General features: G+C 43.8%; 1 protein-coding gene across 2 annotated transcripts in view; it reads left to right on the forward strand.

Annotated features, from left to right (window-relative positions):
• The first annotated feature begins 3,942 nt into the window (after positions 1-3,942).
• Positions 3,943-23,864, forward strand: part of LOC136719143 (homeodomain-interacting protein kinase 2) — a 30,029-nt gene continuing 10,107 nt past the window's right edge. The window contains exons 1-6 of one of the 2 annotated variants that reach the window (XM_066696988.1): positions 3,943-4,047; positions 4,897-6,678; positions 6,859-7,014; positions 7,404-7,878; positions 8,347-8,687; positions 10,504-10,583. The gene's annotated coding sequence lies outside the window, so the exon portion shown is untranslated. Of the gene's footprint in view, positions 4,048-4,581; positions 6,679-6,858; positions 7,015-7,403; positions 7,879-8,346; positions 8,688-10,503; positions 10,584-23,864 lie in introns of those variants that run through there. The other variant, XM_066696989.1, reaches the window with a different exon arrangement.

A 23,864-nucleotide genomic window follows, 5' to 3' on the forward strand; every position in this document is an offset into this window, starting at 1 on the left:
ACACTTACTTCTCAAAGACCTTGTTCTCAAAAAAGGCCAACTTCCCCACTGCTGAGTGTGATCATATTCACACAACATTTTACACAAAAAAATCAAACGTTTCCTTAAAGACCTGCACTGTTCCCTGCAATGCTTTAGATGTTTATAAAACTATACAAGTGTGTGACATAATGAATGTCTAGTTCTTAAATCCACATCCACTGGCACATTTCTATTTCAGACAAATTCTCAGACTTATATAAGAAGGGGGAGCTGCTAGGGACAGGGAGTTATGGCTCGATCTCTGCTGGGATCAGGAAAGCAGACAATCTGCCAGTAAAGATCTTCACTCAATTTCTTTGCCTCCTTTCTGAAACTACAGTGCCATTAACAGTGTATGTAATAGACAACTTAATATCATGTTTTTCTGTTTCTTTCCTCTCCATTAATGCTGTCAGGTGGCAGTTAAATGCATCAATCGCAAGTCTGTAGAAAACTGGGCAACGATGGTGAGCAGGTTTCTTACCAAACAAAACACAAGCAACAGAGTCAAAGATACGAGCTTCCTCTGTAATTCGAGACCGGAAAGGTGGCAATATTATATTTTAAGCCATGGCAAATTTAGAAAATAAGAAATATATGATCTAAATATGATACAATGTGGATTAAGCAAAAACAAAAAACAACCCGGGCTCTGGCGTCTGTGTGGAGTTTGCTTGCTGTCTGTAGTTTAAACAGTGCACTTGTATGATGATGATGATGATGATGATGATTATAGTTATTATTTGATATATCTGCTATCCTGCCTCTCTCTCTCCAGCCTCAGCAGAGGGACCCAGTGCCCTTGGAGGCTATGCTCCATCAGCAGGTGTCTGCTGCCCCATCCTGCCCCGGTGTGGTTGGACTGCTGGATTTGTTCACTGAGCCCGAGTCCTGCCTGCTGGTGCTGGAGCGGCCCGTGCCCTGCATGGACCTCTACGACCTTATGATGCAGAAGGGCGGCCACCTAGAGGAGCCCATGGCCAAGGACTTCCTATGGCAGGTGGTGCAGGCACTTCAGCACTGCCACACCGGGACCTCAAGATGGAGAACATAATTGTGGAGACCATCATCCACCGCCTCAAACTCATTGCCTTCGGACTGGCGAGTCACTTGCAGGAGGGTTTCTACAGAGAACAGGCCGGGGAGCAGCGGCACAGTGTTCACACACAGAAGGCATGGATGCCACCAGAGAAATGGCTCGATGCCCTCAGATCAGTCTTTCATGGCACTTCATATGTGAAGACTGGAGATCCGCAGTGTTTGGGGATCTCACTGGAATTAAGCATGTTTTAATAATCATCGCTGGAATTATGATTCTTCAGAATCTTTTTGCTGCCTCATAGGGATGAGTTTCCCTGTGTTTATGGAATACAAACAAGCATACGTGTCTGTCTAGTTAGTAAACAGTATATAAATATTCTGAATATACAGACATTTTGTCTTTCTTAGCTTAGCTATGGTAACTCGAGCCACGGACTCTCTATATATTGTCATCTCATCCTTTAGCAGACTTTTCTTCCTAACTGTTCCCCTAGGTACTCTTGAGGTCTTTGCCCCTGAGACAGTACGGCTTGGACTGTACCGGGCGCTTCCTGCCACAGTGTGGTCAGTGGGAGTTCTCCTGTATGTCCTGCTGTGCGGCTCATACCCTATCTGTGATGGCCGCGCGATTAAAAAGGGAAAGCTTTCTTTCCCCAGTGGGCTTTTAACAGGTGAGGGGTGCGGAGACGGACTTTGTTTAACTGCACAACCCCATGCCGAGTGACAAGCAATATATTCACACCCTGTGAAGACACTCCCCATGGCACTGATGTTATACAACACAGGTCAAGCCTAAACAAATACTGTAACTGCCGTATCAGTCAAAGTAACCCCCGCCGACTATTGTGTGTTAGTTAAGATCATTATAAAAGTAATTTTAGTATTCATTGTTCAAACATTTTTGTACATTTAATCCCATGCCCCACAATGTACATGATCTCAATGGCACAGAAATACCTGCCTGACTAATAACTGCAGTGCAGCTCACCTGATCTCAGACAGAGGTGACTCTGATATTCGGAGGCTCATCTTGGCCCAGAGCAGAGACCCTTGTTTCCCTCCTGACAGATTGCTGTGACCTGATCCGCAGCTGCTGTAACATGACTGCTGCCAGTCCGCCGACCCTGGAGGAGATCCTGCTCCATCCGTGGATGTCATGAGCTGGAAACAGCTTCCTCAGCCTCGCCTCAGACACCCTGCCGAGAATAAGACTACTGGTTTGAGGGAAAATAATATTTCCAATATAGGCATAGATTACCTCACAATTTCCAAACACAAACTGATCATGTTTCACATTTCAGCAAGTTAAACAGAAAATAATAATGTTGAACAGCCCAGATTATTTGCTTAACATTCATGGCTACCGGATTGGAATATTCATTATTAATTATAGTTTTATAGTTTTAATCGGTGAATAAAAGTTAATCTTGTTGCACTTTACCAGAGACCGCTTCCCATTTCATCCGTCTGTCCATCCATCCAGATTTGGACAGTTATTTTAAGCATTTTCCAAAAAACAATAATTACTAAGTGTCTGTAATGGATGTGGTTTGTAGGTATTCATTTAATGATTTGTTTCAAAATGACACACAGAAAAGGCTTCTGAGAACATTTTATAAAAAGTCTCTATATTTTGTTTGTTTCTTCCTCCAGTGCTGGAAAACATTGCAGAAACTGCTCCTCAACACTGATCTCTAAGAAGCACCTCTCCCATTCTGGATCTGCCCAGTCAAAAGTCAGCCCTGTTTTTATACAATGCACAGCACTTTGTCTGTGGCCACACACACCTGCTCATGCCATTCTGTCCATTTTAATAATTGTTCTTTCACGGCCACATTTTATGGATGGCAAGAATCTCGTGAGCAGGAACTGTTCATCACACAGGCTGCTCAATATCGAGAAACTGGCAAAAATGTGTTCAAATCCTAAGGAAGTGAAATCAATAGAGCTGGTGGGGAGAAGTAGTACCCATAAGTGGAGAAGGTTATTGAGACAAGTGCACATGGTATGTACGTATGTACTCAATGTGTGTGTGTGTGTGTGTGTATATATATATATACACACATCAGTGTATGTGTGTGTGACAGTTGTGTGGAAGAGTTTAAGTGTCAGTTCTAGTGTTACCCCTTTGTACATCGTGGCTATGGCTGACAACAGTCAACAATAAATCATATTCTTATTAGGAATAAATGTGCCTCCTGTGTGAACTGTGCGGAGCTGAGGGTAGGCCTACGCTACTGGATTTTAACCCCCGTCGTAATGCTGCGACTTGGAGAGACAAATATTGCCTGAGGTGGTACGCGCTGTAAAGAGCTTGAGAACCGCTGATTTAGATAGAAGCTGATAACATGACTACACCACATCTTGGCACAGATTAAGATGGCATTGTAACATAACAATTTAAATCAAATATATGTATTAAAACTATCTAGCCGACTAGCAGTATCAAATGTGCTGTAATGATCAATAAGTTAGTTGAAAGTCTATGCGTGTCTCACCTGCTGAAAGACTCGGCTTGTTTGCTCGTCAGCGGGTGAAGAGATCGAACTCAATTCCATCCAATCCGCTGCTCGCTCACTGACATGTGACTCTGCGCAGCCGCAGTCACAAGCACATGTGACATCATATTCACAAGTACATGGATGTGCTCCAATACACTGAGCTGAGATAATGCAGCTGGATATGTTCAATATTTACCCCTGAATATGATGTTTGTGGAACAAATTAAAATTAACTGTGGAACTAGAAATATTCATGTAATGTAAACTTAAATTTTCTTTGTCAGAATCATAGAGTTATTTTTTACAGTGTAGTTTCTATAGGAAGCTGCTTAGTTACAACCATGTAGCCGGAATTATCCATAAAAAGGGCTGAGATTAAAGAGCTGAAAAGACTACAACTGCCGAGGCTAACTGGATGATTTAATTAAAGGCTGTTTTGGACCCGTGTAGGACATTATGAAGTATCGATCTCAATCAAACGAGAGTAAGTGATCAGGTTTTATTTATGTCGCTGCTGAATTGAATACGTACTATATATGTTATGTATGGTTTATTATAGCGCTGTTTGTTTTTAGCACAGATTAAGTAGTGATTTCAAAAAGATAACTTGATGACAATCTTTCCTCAGTAACCTTATTATTTGTGATTAAAAGCTTGTGATGAAATGTGCGTGGCATATTGACAGGATACCTTCTGCTCCATGTAAGAAGTGTTGCAGCTCCGATCCTCGTTAAAGCCAGACAGTCATGTCGGTATTTGTGGCACAGGGCCTGCACACACAACATCACTGAAATCACACGTGTGTAAAACTTCAAAACAACAATCACAACAGAGAAACTGATTCATTTATATATAGTTATTTAAAATATATATTTGAATCTAAAAAGTGTATTTCAAATGCTCCTTTTAAAGTCGGGATTTTAAGTCGGAAACTTTATAACAATGAAACCATTTGTAATGTAATATGCACATCCGTGTTTTAAATATGTATTTTATTAAGTTTGTGTTGTGTATTTATTATTACTACCTTTATTTTGTATTTGTGTAGTAACTAGTGCTACTGTTTGGTTGAACAATAAAACTGAAGACTCCTCGTACTTTTTCAGAAAGCGGATCAAAGCCCCTGAATGCCGCGATTCTGTCTGTTCTCCGCAACCCGGATTTTATAGCGCCCTACACACCCAATCGCACGTCTGTCTATTTACAAACGCTCATTTCATTCGGCCTCATGACACATTTGAGCCACCGTACCTCTGCCAGCTTCAGTCAGTGAAAGCGCAATGTGAAGTTTTCCAAAGTAAGAAAATCCTTCTCTCTCCCTTTTTAACTTTAGTTCGAGTCACTGATGATACTCTACCCCCCATATAATGACACAGGACTGTGGCAGACACTGGTGTGTGTGGGGACGCGAAAATTGGCATGACAGGTAGAGGTGGAGGGGCCCCTAAACTGAGCTTTGATTGGGGCCGCAAAATGGACAGACACGGCCCTGGGGATGATGGCCTTGTTGGCTGTGTCTGGGGGGATGCAGCTGTAGTTTCGGACAATCCCTGCAGCGCTGACCAGTAGCTGCGCATTGAGCAGCGGCTCGGATGCTGGATGACCCGCAATGGACTCGGGTTTGTATTCAGTGCTCTTGAAGCGCCGCGCCGTTGCGATGCTGTAGCAGCTCTGTAAAGCAGTCTCTCAGCGGGAAACTGGCTCTGCCTCTGTGCGGAGAAGTGGCTCTGCTGGTCCGCGTCCAGAGCCGAGCAATGCGAGGAGAGCTCGCCTCCGAGGGCCGCAGCGTCTGTGCGCTTCTAGAGCAGGAGAGCCGGCCTGTCCGTGGAGCCACACTCTTCAGGCTGCTAGTACCGATGATCGTGTCTGATATTGTAATGGCAGTCTCTCAGTGCCACTGCTCAATCAATATGCGGGTAGATTATATATGAGGGGATGAGGCGACAAAATATTCCCACACGGGCCCGCAGTGGGCCAGCGATAGAATGAGTGCACGCAAATCACTGACTGGGTGGGACTAATTAAGCATTTCATTCATATTGCTATTTGTAAGTATGAAAACGGGAGATGCAGAAATAGATTTTGGGTTAGTATATAGCATAGGCAGTATATTGTTAGCATCCTAAAATGAGTGTTAAAACAGATTGTGCATCAGGTTGCTAATGCAAGACGCTCAGCCTCGGTCAGCACTAGTGTTGCCCAAGACAGGAACACACTATCGCCCTCTACTGACCTTATCTGTACTACAACTCCTTTTTATTTCTTGTGTATGCATTTACAGATTTACATTTCTATTATTACGCTTTAAAACAAAGTATTTTTGAATTGCATACTCCATAATCATTCATCATTAAATAAATGTGTAATACATTAATACATACGACTTCTTGTGGTTTACGGCAAGTGTGACCAACTTAGTTTTATTGTGTTTAAACCACTTGTAATGTGTGCAAATCGAGCCTTGAATTAAGATTAACAATTAAATGTTGTTTTATATAAACCATTCATTTGAAACAACTGATGTAATTCGCTTTTTGCCGGTGCGCTCTAGAACAATGTACAGTAACATTATTGTGCCTCTGAGGCTTCCGTCCAGTGGCGTTGTCAACGAGACCAGCCTCTTATTAACACAGCGGGATGGGCTTATGACGTCACAATTGGACCCGAGTTCTATATTTCAGGTCACGTTCTATTATGGTAATTTGCCTTTTATTCTCCTGTAAATATACCCTGTGGTTTTCAATGTATTATTTATTATGTGTATCTAAATTAAAACATATCCATAGAACATATGTATATGGTACCAGTATGAGACAATTGAGAAACATTGTTCTATTTCAATAGGACATATGTATAGACCTTTAGTCAGTGTTAAAGTCCTAAACAATTGTACAGACATAGATAAATAAAAACCTAACAATGTGTACTAGTAGGTCTTGTAGAGAGCTCTGATTTAGAGATGGATACCAGACAGAGAGAATGTGTTGTCCGGCCTGGGGAGTCCAGAGCTGGTGAAGGGGGAGCCACGGGGAGCCTGGTCCCGGACAACCCAAATCTGTGGAGACGAGGAGCGTCATGGATTGCGTCGGGATTCGGTGTGACGCGGACGCCTTGTGTGAGTAAATCAATACATCTGTGATATTGGTGGAAGGGTCAGGTCCAGACTTTCTCTTTCTTACACCAAGACCCCACACTTTAAAGAACTGGACTGGAGACTGATCAGAGTTTTAATGTCTTGAGGCTCACTTAAATGCCTAGAAGTATTTTTCCTCATTTTGCCTTTGCTTTGTTTTAGCAAGGACTTCTGAGTGGCAACTACACAGCGGTACAGCCGGTGGTCCTGGGGAAGAGGCCAGAGGAGTTTCTGTCTGTGGCCTTTGTGGGGCCAGGGGACTGAAGAGTCATCAGCCCAGAAGATGACCTCCATGGAGGAGGAAATGAATCAATTGAGGTTAGGGGTGAAACACATGTTTATTAATACTGTTGCTATTAATACTGTTGTGTTTTGGGGGGTCGGTCATTTCCACTACTTTGCAAGTGTTTGTCCCAACGAACCCTACTGATCATCAGCCACAGGGTCACTAAAGTTTGGTCTATTGAAAGCGATGACTCCACAGCATAGATGGAAATGGATTTCTTTTTACTTTGAAGTTTGCTCCAAATGACTGAAACTGAAATTAAACCAACCAATAAGTCACTTCTCACAGCTGCTAGATATCCCCCTTCTTGTGGTTTGTCTTCCTTGAGCAGCATGTAGAGATGTCAAGAAAATGACATATACTGTACAACTGTTCACAGACGTCAAGCTCAGGAGATGTAACAATTTCTGGCTTCAACCAGGAAACAACTGGATGAAGTGATGTGAGACAGGGACGCTATGGTCCGGGAGAAGGACGAACAACTTGCTTCAGTTAGGAGGGAAGTGGAGGAAGTAAAGAGAGAAAGGGATGCTCTGGAAGAGGAGAAATATGAATTTATGGCTGGAGCCATGTGGGAACTGGAGGAAGTGAAGAGAGACGGAGACGCTGTGGTCCAGGAGAAGGACGAACAACTTGCTTCAGCCAGGAGGGAACTGGAGGAAGTAAAGCAAGAGAGGGACACTCTGGAGGAGGAGAAATATGAACTCCTGGCTTCGGCCATGTGCCAACAGGAGGAGGAAGTGAAGGAAGCCGGGGATGATCTGTCTCGGCAGAAGGACCAGATGCTGGCTGCAACCATGTGCGAATTGGAGGAAATGAAGGACATCTGGGACAGCCTTGAACAACTCGTAAGCAGTCTGACAGAGCAGCTGAGATCGAGCAAGCAGGAAGTAAAGGTATCCAGACTGTTATTGCCTTGGGCAGCACAAAAGGATTATGGGGCTGATGTAGGAAGAGGCTGTGGCATTGACACTGGGTTTCTCAGTGCTTTCATAGTGATAGTACTGTTAAGCAAAATGATAATTAGCACCCATACCCACGTACTCATTAGAAGACCCTTTCCTCAATTATTGTGCTGTAGAGCACAGTTTAATGTCGATGTACTTAAGTTAACTTTTATCACAACTTAGCGTATATATGTGGTAACAAATTATTTATTATTATTATGATGATGATGATGATGATGAATAGGGAACACAATACTTTGTGTTCATTGCATTCTATTTTTTTAAGTTTAGATTGTGAAGATGTTGCCACCTTCAAGAAAAGCCGCAATTCCATTCTGAATCGGCAAAGAAAGTGTTCTATAAAAGCTGCCATTTTAACAAGTGACAGATATTATACAAGCATCTTTCTCCCCCCAGTCCCTGCTGTCAACCCGCAAGAGAGATCAGGCTGAGATGCAACAGCTGACTGCCCACCTCTAGAAGGTCCTGGATGATGAAAAATGGCACTGCAAGGACTTGATTTCTAAGCAGCAGCAGATCCAGCAGCTGTCTGAAGACTTGAAGGAGAAGAGCAAGATCAACTGCAGGCTGGAGAAAGAACTGCAAAAGATGCAATGTGTTGCTGCCGAGCTGCAGAGAGAGAGATGTGGTCTGCAGGAAAACGTAAAGGGAGAGTAAAGGAAAGTCTGCTGGAATTGGTCTTGAAAGGAGAGACCTCCAGCTTTGATGACCTGGAAAAAGCTGCACATCTTGACAAGGTATGAATGAAGCGATTCCTGCCTTTTGCACTGTGGTTTTAGCAGGGTTGCCCAGGACTGGATTACAGAGTAGTAAATATGATCCAACAGGTCTGATCTAACTAATGATGTCCTATGCTGCCTCTAACACTGTGTATTCACTGTTCCAGCTGCCTAAACCATCAGAGCTCTCTGTTCCTCTTCTGCTGCTGTTGTTCTGAGATCCCCTGTGTGCACATGATGCAACATATACACTCACCTAAAGGATTATTAGGAACACCTGTTCAATTTTTCATTAATGCAATTATCTAAACAACCAATCACATGGCAGTTGCTTCAATGCATTTAGGGGTGTGGTCCTGGTCAATACAATCTCCTGAACTCCAAACTGAATGTCTGAATGGGAAAGAAAGGTGATTTAAGCAATTTTGAGCGTGGCATGGTTGTTGGTGCCAGACGGGCCGGTCTGAGTATTTCACAATCTGCTCAGTTACTGGGATTTTCACGCACAACCATTTCTAGGGTTTACAAAGAATGGTGTGAAAAGGGAAAAACATCCAGTATGCGGCAGTCCTGTGGGCGAAAATGCCTTGTTGATGCTAGAGGTCAGAGGAGAATGGGCCGACTGATTCAAGCTGATAGAAGAGCAACTTTGACTGAAATAACCACTCGTTACAACCGATGTATGCAGCAAAGCATTTGTGAAGCCACAACACGTACAACCTTGAGGCGGATGGGCTACAACAGCAGAAGACCCCACCGGGTACCACTCATCTCCACTACAAATAGGAAAAAGAGGCTACAATTTGCACAAGCTCACCAAAATTGGACAGTTGAAGACTGGAAAAATGTTGCCTGGTCTGATGAGTCTCGATTTCTGTTGAGACATTCAGATGGTAGAGTCAGAATTTGGCGTAAACAGAATGAGAACATGGATCCATCATGCCTTATTGCCACTGTGCAGGCTGGTGGTGGTGGTGTAATGGTGTGGGGGATGTTTTCTTGGCACACTTTAGGCCCCTTAGTGCCAATTGGGCATCGTTTAAATGCCACGGCCTACCTGAGCATTGTTTCTGAACAGGTCCATCCCTTTATGACCACCATGTACCCATCCTCTGATGGCTACTTCCAGCAGGATAATGCACCATGTCACAAAGGTCGAATCATTTCAAATTGGTTTCTTGAACATGACAATGAGTTCACTGTACTAAACTGGCCCCCACAGTCACCAGATCTCAACCCAATAGAGCATCTTTGGGATGTGGTGGAACGGGAGCTTCGTGCCCTGGATGTGCATCCCACAAATCTCCATCAACTGCAAGATGCTATCCTATCAATATGGGCCAACATTTCTAAAGAATGCTTTCAGCACCTTGTTGAATCAATGCCACGTAGAATTAAGGCAGTTCTGAAGGCGAAAGGGGGTCAAACACAGTATTAGTATGGTGTTCCTAATAATCCTTTAGGTGAGTGTATACATACATTGCATTTTCCACTGGCTGACAGCATGTGGCTTCTGTGCACCCTGCTATCCAATACACCGAACATCCAACCATACTTTATATAAGACAAAAGCCTTCATATAGAGGTAATACAAAACGGCAAGCTCAAACAGGAGCACACCTCAACACATCCCTGCCCAACAGCTTGGCACTGCACTTCCAAAAGGGCACAATGGGAATCCAGAGATCATACAGGAGATGTGAGAGAGGTCTGGGCACACCTGACGATTCTGTCATGCCTTAGGGTATGTCTTGCAGTCTGGGTTTGCCGTTTAAAAAGCGCTACGATATGAACTGCACTGTTGCTGATGGTGTGACTGATTGCTCTCCTGCAGGAGGAGAGGGCTGGCAGGAGTGTGGCGGACTCCAACTAAAGTCCGAAGCTCAGAGCGCAGGACTCGCGGAAAGTGATCAGGTGAGACTGACTTTCAACTCGGTTTGATGTCAGTTTAGGTTTACAGAGTCCTGGATAAGTGCTGGTGAAGATCTGGGAAGCCTGTAGTGAAAGTATGAAGAAAACAAAAAGCCCTCTAGCAGGAGACTTAGTATTGATCTACAGCAGGCGTCTCGAACCCTGGTCCTGGAGAGCCACATCCAGCAGGTTTTAGGAAGGAAGGAAAGTTTGGCACAAACTCCTGATTAAATCCATTCTGATTTCATGTTGTAACACAATGAAATGTGGAAAAGTCCAAGGGGGGTGAATACTTTTGAGAGCCACTGTATACAACTGTCAGCAATGAGTGTGGCTGAAATAGCCAATTCCACTAATTAGAAGGGGTGTCCACATACTGTTGGCCTTGTAGTGTAAAAATACCAGGCAGTCCAAAAAAATACTGTCCGGCTGTCAACCCTAATTGCCACAGACATCTTAACAGTTTTCTACTTTTTCACGTTTGAATGCTTAAACAGATGTTTGCTATTAATTTTTTGTTTTTGTTAAAGTTATTTTCATAAGAGAAGTAAAAGTGGAAATGTTATAAATAATGATCCCTTTTGTGTGGCTGTTGACCCGGAGCAGGGGCTCTCCATCAGCTGCAGATCCGGCCTGGAGCTGCAGCTGAATCTCTGGGGCCACTCCGGAGCCAGAGCTAGCCGGAGCACTGCCAGCCCTAGTGCATAGTCTTCACATAAAATGATTTGAATATGTGGAAATATGCAATTCCAACAATCTCCCCTGTCCCTTCACAGAATATGAACATTTGTAATAAAATCAAGTATTGAAACTTTATTCGATTCAATTTTGAAATAAAAGTTCACTTTCACATAACTCACATAACAAATTGTTTTGATTGGCTTATTTATAACCAGGATCCCTCAAATGGGAGGTGGGTTATTGAAGATATAGAGAAGTAAAATTATTTTCATTGTAAAAACAGTCCAACATGTGAAATCATGTTTTCTGATTTAAGACTTACCCATTATATATATAAATAATATATAGACCATGGCTGTGAATGTTAAGTGATTGTTAGGAATAGCTGGACACGTATGGATAATTCGGAGCTTTTCGAATCAGAACCTTGGTTCAACACTAAATGTATCTTATATCTCACATTAAATGTGAATACTAGAGACAAGATGAACCCAGCAGATGGTGACATTAACTCCTATATAAATGAGCAATCTATAAATGATTCTAAATTCTGAATTGAATTAAAATAAGCATCAAGTAAAATACTGAGTAAACTGTAGTTATAAGTACCACATTAATATGTGTATGAGTTATTCAGAAAGAAACACGCTGCTACACAACAATAATTATTCAAATAACATCCATACCTGGGCTTTGGGAGTCACTGAATGATGTACAAATGTAGAACACATTGCATTGTAGGAAAAGTTGATTATTCATATGTTGGAAGGGGGCTCTTTATAGATGTTGGGGCCTAAATGCTTTATGTATAGTATTTAATGTAAACCAATAATCATGTAAAACACTACCTTGCAATATGCAGACTCAAACAAAATGAAGACAAAAAGTAAAAATTCACCACACACCATTTTTATTATTAACCGTGCTGACAAAGTCTCCTTTTACATTTGGCAATTACATTTTTAATTAAGGCATTTCATGACATAGGCTTCACAAAGAAAAACATTTACTTCAAATATTTGCTTGCTCTAGGACAGTGGTTTTCAAACCGGTCCTGGAGTACCCCCTGCCCTGCTGGTTTCTGTTCCAACCAAGGTTTTAATTGCTTAATTGAATCCTTAATTGACCTAACAAAGCCATATACAATTTGATTTAGTAATTAAGACCTAGGTTGGAACAAAAACCAGTAGGCCAGGGGGTACTCCGGGACTGGTTTGAAAACTCCTACTTTAGGACTTTCTGGCACACTACAATTAATTAGTTATACTTCATGGTCAACCGTATGTGGACATCTGCTCATCAAACATCTCATTCCAAAATCCTGGGCATTCATATGGAGTTGGTCCGCCCTTTGCTCCACTCTTCTGGAAGGCTTTCCACTAGATATGGGAACATTGGAAAGGGGCCATGTTGAAAGTCACTGAGCTCTTCAGTGCGGCCCATTCTGCTGTCAACGTTTGTATATGGAGATTGCATGACTATATGCCTGATTTTATACACCCGTCCGCAATGGGTGTGACTGAAATAGCTATATCCACTAATTAGAAGGGGTGTCCACATACTTTTGGCCATGTAGTGTGTTATTTTCAGCAGTTTTTTTAATTTGAATTGCTTCTTTGATGTCTGCACCTGTTTTGTCAATTTTAGATTATCATAGAAAATAGATATTTACAACGAGTATTTTTTGAGGTATGAGAATAAATTCAATGTAAAAGTGTAATTATGCACTTTAGCGATATCGGCTCATCCTCAGTCTGTCAATCCACTGCTGGATGAAGGTCCCCAAGATAGATCCATTGCTTCGGATACACAGAACAGCTTTCCATTCTCCACTGTCAGCTGTTTAAGACTCCGGGACTATTTTTGGACTGTACAGAACTCGTCCAAAGTTGTTTTCCAGAAACTAGCTGCCTGGTATTACTAGTGCAGAGTAGCAGAGGGAATTGACTAAATAATTAGGATACACCTAGATAGGCAAAGAAACCATGTAATACTGTAGCGTGCCATCGCACTGTAGTGGTTAATGGGTATAGGTAGTGTGGTGGGTGGAGCATAGAGGGGGAATATAAAAGAGAAAGGAAGCAGAAGAAGGAGTGTGTTAGAGGTTGCCAAACTGTGGGGCCCCTGGGGGGGCGCAAGACCCTTTATAGGGGGGCACGGGGAAATAGCTGAATGTGTAAAAAGTTAGGACGAGACACAAGAAATAAACGAGGGCATGACAACTGTTGATTGCCACCCCGCTAAAATCGCATTGCATAAACCGATATCTTTTGCATCGACTTATCAATGTGAAACGACTTTTTCTACACTTACACATTAAAAACAAATTGTACTGTCGTGACACACAAGAGTGGAAATTGGGTCTCTGTTATTGGATTCTTCCATACCCAGTCCTGGCCAATCAGAATAGAGGATTGTCAGGCAGCAGCGTCTGTGAAGCCGCTGATTGGTAGTTTCAGACCAAAATACACAGCAGTTTATATGAGGTGATAATTACGGTAAAATAAATACATAATAATAACTTGCAGCTCCATCGAGTGGTGGGAAATGAGCTCGCCAGGACTCTCTGCTGCAATACTAAATGCATTACAAAAAATATATTAAATGCGAAATAATGCAATGTGACAATTTTTGCAATTGCAAGAAGTTCTGAACTTTATTTTAAAATACTCATCTAAGACAACAACTTTATTAAATACATTTGGAAACATACCTGTGCGTTCAAGTTCCAGTGAAAACAAAATACACTGATCAGCCATAACATTATGACCACTGACAGGTGAAGTGAATAACACTGATAATCTCGTTATCATGGCACCTGTCAGTGGGTGGGATATATTAGGCAGCAAGTGAACATTTTGTCCTCAAAGTTGATGTGTTAGAAGCAGGAAAAATGGGCAAGCGTAAGGATCTGAGCAACTTTGACAAGGGCCAAATTGTGAAAGCTAGACGACTGGGTCAGAGCATCTCAAATACTGTAGCTCTTGTGGGGTGTTCCCGGTCTGCAGTGGTCAGTACCAAGGAAGGAAAAGTGGTGAACTGGCGACAGGGTCATGTGCAGCCAAGGCTCATTGATGCACGTGGGGAGTGATAGCTGGCCCGTGTGGTCCGATCCAACAGACGAGCTACTGTAGCTCAAATTGCTGAAAAAGTTAATGCTGGTTCTGATAGAAAGGTGTCAGAACACACAGTGCATCGCAGTTTGCTGACCCCTGTCCACTGCCGAAAGCACCTACAATTGGCACGTGAGACCACGGAGCAGTGGAAGAAGGTGGCCTGGTCTGATGAATCACGAGTTCAAGGTGTTGACTTGGCCTCCAAATTACCCAGATCTCAATCCAATCGAGCATCTGTGGGATGTGCTGGCCAAACAAGTCCGATCCATGGAGGACCCACCTCGCAACTTACAGGACTTGAAGGATCTGCTGCTAACGTCTTGGTGCCAAATACCAAAGCACACCTTCAGAGGTCTAGTGGAGTCCATGCCTTCGACGGGTCAGGGCTGATCTGGCGGCAAAAGGGGGACCTACACAATATTAGGCAGGTGGTCATAATGTTATGGCTGATCGGTGTATATAGCAATAGCTGGCTGTGTGTGTTTTAATAACGGTATGGTTAACATACCAGCTGTAGATTTGTGGTATATTAATTGCACTGCACATATAATACACTTAACAGTGTTTTAATTTACTTTGTCGAAGTATTTCCACACAGAAATTCTCTGAGAGGAAGCCATTGGTCGCATTCTTGTTGTGCCGCAGATTTCCACAGGTCTGCGCAGATCTGCAGAATTCCACCTATCCCATTGGCGGAGTCGCGCAGATCTGTCATTGTCAGCCAATCACAGACAAGAAATAACAAATCCTACCCTTCCGTCAACCTTCATTACAGCTGTATAGATTATCCTATATATTAAAGAACTAGTGAAATTTTATAAAATGGAAAGTTTTGAAGTATATTCATCCTTGGTAAACGTGAGGCCTTTCAAAAAAAAAAAAAATGGTAATATACATATGAACGTGTGGGACATGGGGGGGGTGCGAGCTCTGACCCAAATGTTTCTGGGGGACGCCACCCAGAAAGTTTGGGAACCACTGTGTTAGAGTGTGACTATGTAATGGTGTGTGCAGGGTGTGTTAGCAGTGGCGGATTTGTTGAAAAAATAAAAGGGACTTGTGTTACACCTCATCTCTTGCAAAACCCCGAGCGCTACAATGGCATCAGAAGTGGCAACTCACAGGGACTACCCTCCATATCTTGACAAGCTGCGTGAGGTGAAGGTCGCACCAGGAACCCAGGCCGCAATGCCGGAGCGCTACACAATGAGTCCACGGGCCCCGCCGACACAGAAACCTCCCACTTTCGATTTCATTCAACGCAACACAGGTGTGCACTGTCCTAATTAGTTACAGGTGTCGTATTTAACCGCCCCCCACACCTCTGCACCAGCAGTCAGCGCCAGCAGCCTTCAGTGCCCCCCTTCGGAAGGGCCAGATCTCCAAAGGGCAGGGACTCTAGCTGCGGGGACTCCAGCGAGGAGAAGACTGCGAGGAGACGCTGTACAGCAACAACAGGCAACCATGACACTCTCTCCGATTCCTGTCCTGCTCTCTCCATCTTTTCAGCGTGCACCTGGGTGCCATTGTTTCTCTAATCTCTCCAACCTCATCTCTCTGCTTCTCCCCTCCTCCTCCCTCCCCTCTACTCCACTTTCTGGGGGCCTGTGGAACTGCCACTCAGCTTCCAACAAGGCCGACTTCATCTCCGCCTTCGCCTCCCACCAGTCTCTGGATTTCCTCGCTTTCACCGAGACATGGATCTCGCCAGACAACTCTACCACCCCTGCTACATTATCCTCTCTGTTCGTCCTGTCCCACTCCCCTCGTCTTACCGGGCGGGGAGGAGGAACAGGGCTCCTGCTCTCCCCTTCTCTCCTCTTCTTTCCCCCCCTCTCTCTCTTCTATCTCGACCCACAGCTTTGAATTCCATGCAGTGGAAATCACCTCTCCCTCTCACCTCTTCCTTCTAGTTCTCTACTGTCCACCTGGTCCACTCACCTCCTTCCTGGATGAACTAGACTTTCTTCTCTGCTCCCTCCCCTCGCTGTCCTCACCTACCATGCTGCTGGGAGACTTCAACATCCACCTCTCCAACCCTTCCCACTGTGCCAGATTTCTTCCTCTCCTTCACTCCTTTAACTTCTCTCTCTCACCGTCTCCCCCCACTCACAGGGCAGGCCGCCAGCTTGACCTCATCTTCTCTTGAGCCTGCTCCCCTTCAACACTCTCCGTGACACCCATGGACATCTCGGACCACCACTTCATTTCCTTCTCCCTTTCCCTCCCCTCCCTCCCCACTCCACCCACTCCCTCCATCACCTTCCGCCGTAATCTCCGCTCTGTCTCCCCCTCCACCCTTGCCTCCACTGCCCTCACCCTCTTACCTTCCATTGACTCTTTTTCCCATCTATCTGTCAACTGTGCTACCTCCTCTTTGTTCTCCTCCCTCACCTCCTCCCTTGACTCTCTCTGTTCTCTCACGTCTCGTCCTGCCCGTCCCTCCCCTCCTCAGCCTTGGCTCTCTGCTGTTCTCCGCTCAACCCGAACTAGTCTGCGTGTCGCCGAACAGAAGTGGAAAAGGACCAAACTCCCTGCTGCCCTTGAAGTCTATCGCTCTCTACTGTCCACATTCTCCTCCTCACTGACCTCAGCCAAGAAGTCTTACTTCCAATCACTCTTCGAATCCACTGTCAACAACCCCCGCAAACTCTTCTCCACCTTCTCCTCCCTCCTTGCCCCCCCTCCCCCTCCCTCTCCTCCTCCCTCATCTCTCACTGCTGATTTCGCCTCCTTCTTCTCCTCCAAGATTGCAGACATCCGCAGGCTCTTCATTACTCCACCCCCCTCTCCCATCACACCCAAACCTCCCTCCGATCAAGCTTCCTTTTCTTCATTCTCACCTCTCTCAGAGGCTGAAGTTTCTGCTCTCCTCCTACGTCACAAACCTACAACATGTGCCCTGGATCCTCTCCCTTCTCGCCTCTTCAAAGCGACCGATCCTGATCTTCTCCCCTTTATCTCCTCCCTCCTCAACTCCTCACTCCTCTCTGGCTGTTTCCCCTCTGCATTTAAACAAGCTGCTGTCATCCCACTGCTCAAGAAACCAACCCTTGACGCCACCTCTCCTCAGAATTACCGCCCTGTCTCCCTACTCCCCTTCCTCTCACAGACTCTCGAGCGGGCGGTCCACCATCAGCTCTCTGACTTTCTGTCCCAACACTCACTCCTTGATCCTCTGCAATCCGGCTTCCGCACAGCTCATTCCACTGAGATGGCTCTCCTGGCAGTCACTGACTCCCTTAGTTGTGCTCGAGCGGTCTCCCTCTCCTTAGTCCTCATCCTCCTTGACCTCTCCGCAGCATTTGACACCGTTGATCACTCCAACCTCCTCTCCTGCCTCGCTGACCTTGGAATCTCTGGGACTGCTCTCACCTGGTTCTCCTCCTACCTCAGCGACCGGTCCTACCAAGTGACATGGCAAGGCTCCTCATCCACCCCCCAACCTCTCCTCACAGGCATTCCCCAAGGCTCCACCCTGGGCCCGCTCCTGTTCTCTCTCTACACTCGCTCCCTGGGCCCCCTCATCGCATCCCATGGTTTCTCCAACCACTTCTACTCGCAAAAAACGACAAAAACACTGCTTTACTGAATCTGGCTACTGCCTTGTGCAATTGCACCTCAGTATTGTTTATTGATCTCTACATTGTGCTCTGGTTGTATTGGGGCCTCAGTTGGTCAGAATCAGTTTTCCAGACTGTTCATATCAGGAAGGAGTAGTTCTGTTGGTTCAATGGTAAAAGAATCACACCAATCTGAATCTGAACTTTTATCACTGGAATCATTTTGGGAAGGAAAGAATGCATCCAGCATTGTCTGGCCATGGGAGGCATAAACTGATGATGGGTTAATGGTTTTGAAGCCGGTCTTGTAATTGGTTGAGCATTATCAGTTACAATGTGCATCAAAGTCAAGTGCAGCACATCCTTGAGGGGAAAGAGGTGTCATAGATCTCAGAATTGGATCCCTCCATATCATACATGCGGGTAGATTGGTGACCGGAGAGAAATCACCCAGGTCCAATCCCATGAAAGACGTTGTCTAAGTCAACTTTCATCCTCTCGGTTGGAAATCCTCAGCTGGGACTAGAGTCAACTCAGCTGTTACTGATATAGCATGAGCTCTGACAAAAGGTACATAACTCAGAGAAAGTATTTTGGGCTCAGAACTGATAGGCTCAAAATCAAATGGCTCACTAGTGCGGCATTACTCAGTTCAGAATCTTCAGGTTTGCTTGACGGTGGCAAGGGAAGACTTGGTAAAAGATCTTCTGCCTTTTCTGATTCATCGCGTTCAGGGACACTACTAGCATAGCTGGCTTAAGAACATTAGAACATACGAAAGTATACAAACGAGAGGAGGCCATTTGACCCATTGTGCTCGTTTGGTGTCCATTAATAACTAAGTGATCCAAATATCCTATCCAGTCTATTTTTTAATGTTCCCAAATGTTCAGCTTCAACCACATTGCTGGGGAGTTTGTTCCAGATTGTGACGACTCTCTGTGTGAAGAAGTGTCTCTCATTTTCTGTCTTGATGCCTTGAAGCCCAATTTCCATTTGTGTACCCAGGTGCGTGTGTCCCTGCTGATCTAGAAAAGCTTCTCTGTTTTGATGTGGTCAATGCCTTTCAAGACTTTGAAGAATCAAGTCCCCATGTAGTCTCCTCTGTTCCAGGGTGAAAAGGTTCAGTTCCCTCAGTCTCTCTGAGGACATTCCCTTCAGACCTGGAATACAGTGCATCCAGAAAGTATTCACAGCGCTTCACTTTTTCCACATTTTGTTACAGCCTTACTCCAAAATGGATTTAATTCATTATTTTCCTCAAAATTCTACAAACAATACCCCATAATGACAACGTGAAAGAAGTTTGTTTGAAATCTTTGCAAATGTATTAAAAATAAAAAACAAAAAAAGCACAAGTACATAAGTATTCACAGCCTTTGCTCAAAACTTTGTTGAAGCACCTTTGGCACCAATTACAGCCTCAAGTATTTTGGAGTATGATGCTACAAGCTTGGCACACTTATTTTTGGGCAGTTTCTCCCATTCTTCTTTGCAGGACCTCTCAAGCTCCATCAGGTTGGATGGTGAGCGTCGGTGCACAGCCATTTTCTGATTTCTCCAGAGATGTTCAATGGGGTTCAAGTCTGGGCTCTGGCTGGGCCACTTAAGGACATTCACAGAGTTGTCCTGTAGCCACTCCTTTGTTATCTTGGCTGTGTGCTTAGGGTCGTTGTCCTGTTGGAAGACGAACCTTCAGCCCAGTCTGAGGTCCAGGGTGCTCTGGAGCGGGTTTTTATCAAGGATATCTCTGTACATTGCTGCATTCATCTTTCCCTCGATCCTGACTAGTCTCCCAGTTCCTCCAGCTGAAAAACATCCCCACAGCATGATGCTGCCACCACCATGCTTCACTGTAGGGATGGTATTGGCCAGTTGATGAGCGGTGCCTGGTTTCCTCCAGACATTAGTTCAATCTTTGTTTCATCAGACCAGGGAATTTTGTTTCTCATGGTCTGAGAGTCCTTCAGGTGCCTTTTGGCAAACTCCAGGTGGGCTGTCATGTGCCTTTTAGAACATAAGAACATAAGAAAGTTTACAAACGAGAGGAGGCCATTCAACCCACCATGCTCGTTTGGTGTCCATCAATATCTAAGTGATCCAAGGATCCTATCCAGTCTATTTTTAAATGTTCCCAAACTTTCAGCTTCTACCACATCGCTGGGTAGTTTATTCCAGATTGTGACAACTCTTTGTGTAAAGAAGTGTCTCCTGTTTTCCGTTTTGAAAGCCTTGAAGCCCAATTTCCATTTGTGTCCCCGGGTGCGTGTGTCCCTGCTGATCTGGAAAAGCTCCTCTGGTTTGATGTGGTCGATGCCTGTCATGATTTTGAAGACTTGGATCAAGTCCCCACGTAGTCTCCTCTGTTCCAGGGTGAAAAGGTTCAGTTCCCTCAGTCTCTCCAAGTAGGACTTTCCCTTCAGACCTGGAATAACTCTGGTTGCTCTCCTCTGAACTGCCTCTAAAGCAGCAATATCCTTCTTGAAGTGTGGTGCCCAGAACTGCACACAGTATTCCAGATGAGGTCTAACTAGCGCATTGTATAGTCTTAACATTACTTCCCTTGTTTTAAATTCTACACTTTTGACAATATACCCTAGCATTCTGTTTGCCTTTTATATTGCTTCCCCACATTGTTTGGATGGAGAAAGTGAGGAGTCCACATAGACTCCTAGATCTTTCTCATGCGTTACTTAATCTAGATCTGTACCTCCCATAGTGTAATTATAGTGGACATTTTTGTTACCTGCATGTATTACCTTGCACTTGTCCACATTGAATTTCATCTGCCAGGTGTCGGTCCACAACTGAATATTATCTAAGTCCCTCTGAATAGCCTGTGCTGCCAAGATTGTATCTGCTGAGTCAACTATGTGTGTATCATCTGCAAATTTGACAAGTTTGCTATCTATTCCAGAGTCCAGATCATTAATATAGATAGATTAATATAGAACAATTAATTAGAATTAATATAGAAAAAGTACAGGTCCTAATACTGATCCCTGTGAAACTCCACTAACAACCTCACTCCAGTTAGAAGCAGCTCCTCTACTCGACACCCTCTGTTTCCTATACATCAACCAGTTCATAATTAATCTACTTACATTTCCCTGAATGCCTACAGCTTCTTGGGTGCAGAACCTTGTCAAAAGCTTTTTGAAAATCTAAGTATAGCATATCATATGCTTTCACGTGATCTACAGCTGCAGTTGCATGTAAAAGAAAACTCTAATAGTTTAGTAAGTAAGTAAGACTTAAAGCCCCTGTGTTTGGATCTAGTGGTTGAGGTCTCTGGTCTGTCTGACTGATGTGGAGGGCAATCCTGGGTTATGTGCTATTTGAGACCATGCACCAGTCTCTGAGGAATGAAAGGGGGGAGTGGAATTAGGATTTGCAGAGTTGCTGGAAGCAGATGGCCTAGAGACTTGTGAAGATGAGAGAGTCCTCCAAGGACTGTCTTCTTTGTGGTATGGCCATTGTTTCCTGTCATTTCAGACTGCAAAGTAGCACCTGGTGTAGTTAGCACAGTTTTCAGGAAGGCGATTCCTTGGGTTTCAGTGGGGTAAGTGTTTTTTCTGAAGACTCTTCTCCAATCCATTTTGTGGAGATGATGTATACAAATAAAGGTCCATCTGAAAGGCATAACAAACAATGCAAAATGGCAAAGTAAATTCCAAGTCAAAGTTTACCAAGCTCAAATACATACAATTATGTAAATGAGCATCAAATCATTAAAAACAGAGCTTTTACATTTGCTAGGTTTAAAGATTAACCTCTTTCATTACTGGTAAAAACTACAGTCTACAGCTTGTGAGGAACTCAGTCAGTAAAGCCCTCCAATCAGAGAGCAGATACAGGAGTTTATCTTAATTTCATCTTACGTTTTACAATTAAAACAAAAAAAGCCCATGGAAGTCAGCTAGGATACAAATGTCTGGTAAATTAATGTGTAAATGGGACGTATACCACAGACTGACTCGGCATCCTTAAGACACAATAACACTGACACTGGATGGAGAAAAGGCCCTTCCATTAAGCTGATGACTATTCCATTTCATGGTTAACAAACTGAAGTGGAGTAACATTTTCAATAGCTGATCTTCCATTTGTTAAAATACTTCATCTAAAGCTGTTAAGTTGTAAAGGTACACTACCGGTCAAAGGTTTTAGAACACCTCAATTTTTCCAGTTTTAATTTAAATGTACGCAGTTTAATGTCTCAATGTACTCTGAAATTAAAGCGTAAAACAAATAAACAATTGGAGATAAAGAAATCATGGAATCGTTTTGATTAACAAAATTGTATCTACATTTTTGACTCTTCAAAGTAGCCACCTTTTGCAAATATAACAGAATGCCAATAGTGTGTTCAGCTTGCTACAATGGAAATCAAATATTGTTCGGAAACACTGTTGCAGAAGTTCCCACAAATGTGTTGCACTTGTAGGTTGCTTTGCTTTCACCGTTCTGTCCAGTTCATCCCAAACCAGCTCAATGGGGTTTCAGTCTGGAGACTGTGCAGGCTATTCCATGATTTGAAGCCTACCGTCTTGTTCTTTGTTTCAAAGGTAGTTCTGACATAGCCTAGAGGCATGTTTCGGGTCATGATCTTGCTGTAGGATGAACCCCTGAGAGGGTATTGCATGGCGCTGCAAAATGCTGTGGTAGCCGTTTTGGTTCAGGGTGCCACTCACTCTGTGCAAGTCGCCAACTCTGGATCCAGCAAAAGAGCCCCAGACCATCACGCTTCCTCCTACATGCTTGACAGTTGGTGTCACACACTGAGGAACCATCCTTTTGCCTACTCGGCAGTGTACAAAAACCCTGTGTGATGAACTGAAGATTTCAAATTTTGATTAATCGATCCATAAGACCTTCATCCAGTCTTCAGCAGTCCACTGGTAGTGCTTCATGGCCCATGCAAGCCTCTTTTTCTTATTTTGCCAACTTAGCAATGGCTTTCTTACTGCCACTCGACCTGTCAAACCTGCAGCTCAAAGTCTTCTCATCACAGTTGAAACTGAGACTTGCTTATTTTGACGAGCTGTGCTTGAAGCTGTTGTCCTGTCAGCCGCCTATCATGCAAGCTGTTGACTCTCAGAAACTTGTCTTCTGGCTGTTGTGGCTTTGGGTCTACCAGACCTCTTCCTGTCAGAGTTTCCTCCAGTTTCCAAGTGCCTTTTGATGGTGTAAGAAACTGTACTCACTGACACCTTGGCTTTCTTTGCAATTTCTCGGAAAGACCTACACTTGTAAGGGTTATAATGGTCTGTCTGTCTTCCTTTGTTAATTGCCATTTTCTCACCATTATCATAGCAATATACTTCTTCATGCCCGACAGTACTGTTCAAATAATGCTTAAGAGGGTGTTGTAACACAGTCTGTTCTAACACTGCTTTTAAACAGACAGTTTGTAAGTAGTCAACAAAAGTTTGGACACCTGTCGGAATTGTTATGTACATGTGCATCAACTTTCAAGGCTTAATTTACTTCCATTGCTGTAGAACAGCTGTAAGTTGTTAACCCATTACTTGATCCCTGAAAAAGGCATGTTTTTATAACATTATGTACATTATTTTTCTGTTTTTGCTAACCTAAACTTTTGTTTTTAACCTCTAGCAGTTTACCACGTACCTTTGTACTATTTCAGGTTGTTCACTGGACTTGAACTGATTAAATTTCAATAAAAACTGGAAAAATGGGGGTGTTCTAAAACTTTTGATTGGTAGAGTATATTCCAGGTTAAAACTCCCCACAAAGCTTGTGTTATACCCAGGCTTGATATTATATTAACCAAGCATCCTGTGCACACACCAACTCTACAGTTGCTCCTCACATAAATTGTTACTGGAGCCTCATTCTCCTCTCTTTCAGTGGTCTCTTTCTGAAGCAGGTTGTTTTATATAACTGAATCATTCATCCTG

Source organism: Amia ocellicauda, chromosome 23 (assembly GCF_036373705.1).
Source record: "Amia ocellicauda isolate fAmiCal2 chromosome 23, fAmiCal2.hap1, whole genome shotgun sequence".
NCBI lineage: Eukaryota > Metazoa > Chordata > Actinopteri > Amiiformes > Amiidae > Amia > Amia ocellicauda.